We start from the raw sequence: 1,828 nt of genomic DNA on the forward strand, positions 1-1,828 counted from the left end.
GTTCGTGCACCGGTCCGGGAAGATCTCACGTGCCGCGGAGCGGCTGGGCCCGTGAGCCATGGCCGCTGAGCCTGTGCGTCCGGAGCCTGTGCTCCGCAACGGGGGAGGCCACAACAGTGAGAGGCCCGCGTACCACAAAAAAAAAAAAAAAAAAAAAAAAGATGGTGTTACAAAGCGGCTGCCAACGTCCGACATGGCCCACTCAGGTGGAAACATGGCACAGCGCAAGGAAAAACCTCTTCGTTTGCTCCAGCTTCCTTGAAGCACAGCGTATGTGCAAAGACCTAGGCCTTCCTCTTCCCCTCCCCCTAGCCCTAGATCAGCTCCAGCTGGGAACCCGGCCCAGCTGCTCCTGTAAAGATTTGTTATAACACTGGCTAAGAAAACAGAAGCAGGTTCTGAAAAGGTATTCTGCAGCCGGAAGCGGCCTCTGTCTTCCGGTTCCTGTGGGGGGGGCTGGGGTTCCTTTGGTTTTGACCAGAACACTTCTCCACCGGGGGGCCAGGCTCAGCTTTGCTTTGCAGTAGTTCGGTTACTGTACAGGAGCAAGATTTAACTTCACAGAGGTGCTCTGCTGGGTTGCTCTCTCGTCGGTTAGGACTCCGGACTTTACATCCGATATCCTCTCTCCTGAAGAATCTTTGCCTTCTCGCTCGGCTCAATGACAATGCCATTGGTAGAATTATTTAATTCTCTGGAGACAACACAGAGGCATTCTGCCTGATCCTCATTTCCATAGTCATAGGAAGATCCGATGCTGATTAGCTGTTCGAATTTCCAACCGTCAGACATAGTGGACACCATCTGCGTGAGCTCCTCGTCTTGGCACTGCAGGACTCTGTACACGTGCTTCACGGGGCCCTGTGAAGTTCTGTTCTCGTTGTCCCGTATCCTTTCCTTAACAAGTCGCACGAGAGACGCAACGTTGTAAAACTCCGCTTCCTCCAGCCACACCTTCTTCTGCCAACTCCTTCGTAATGATGAGCTTCCCAGGGCGGAGGTAGTTCAGGGTAGGACCAAAGTAGGTAGTGTCCCTGTCAATCAGATAGGCCCCTGTCTCGTCCTTGTCTGAGTCCAGCTCCGGGTCCTCCTGGCAGCAGAGGCGGCAGAGAAAAGACTTGGGCTCCCGGCCTAGGATCGGCCTGGTGGTCACGAAGTAGGTGCCGCCCACGTTCAGCCGGACCCAGCGGGCGGCTCCACCGGCCCCTGCCCGCGCGGGCGGTCCGTGACCCGGCTCCAGCGACTGCGCGGCGGCGGCGGTGGGCTGGCGGCCGTGCCCGCGGGGCGTCGGGCCAGCGGGGCGAGGGCTGGGGGGCTCGCGACCCGGGCCGCCCCCGTCGCCCAGCCCACTCCCGCCACCCCCTCCCAGCCCCGCCATCGCCGGGTCCAGTTACAGCTCCGCCATCTTGGGCCGCCGCCGCCGCTGCCCGCGCGCCTATGATATTTTTTGTATGACTGAAATCCAGTAAAACATCAAAGACTACTGAAGTCAGTTATGTTTGTGTGTGTCTGTATTTTGTGAGTTTGGAGGATTAATAAAATAAAGACATACATAATTCATACATTAGCATATATATTGCTTAAATTTTATTTTATTGCCTGAGTTTACAAAGTCACAAATTATGCTACTATAATTAAAAATTTCACATAACTTGTGTTCTGTTGATAGTAATTATCTAAAGAATTTTAAACAGAAGATGTGTGTTCGAAAAAATTCAGTCTCCCTCCTATGTATCTCTGACACCCACACTATGACCACACTCACAACACTTCTGACACCAGATACGTGTGGGTTTCCCCACTAAGCAATTCTCTGCAACACCAGGTG

At 53.8% G+C, this 1,828-nt stretch overlaps 1 pseudogene; it reads right to left on the reverse strand.

Moving 5' to 3' along the window:
- Positions 1–295: 295 nt before the first annotated feature.
- Positions 296–1,405, reverse strand: LOC132513536 (BTB/POZ domain-containing protein KCTD2-like; annotated as a pseudogene).
- Positions 1,406–1,828: the final 423 nt, after the last annotated feature.

The sequence above is a fragment of the Lagenorhynchus albirostris genome, chromosome X (assembly GCF_949774975.1).
Source record: "Lagenorhynchus albirostris chromosome X, mLagAlb1.1, whole genome shotgun sequence".
Lineage (NCBI taxonomy): Eukaryota > Metazoa > Chordata > Mammalia > Artiodactyla > Delphinidae > Lagenorhynchus > Lagenorhynchus albirostris.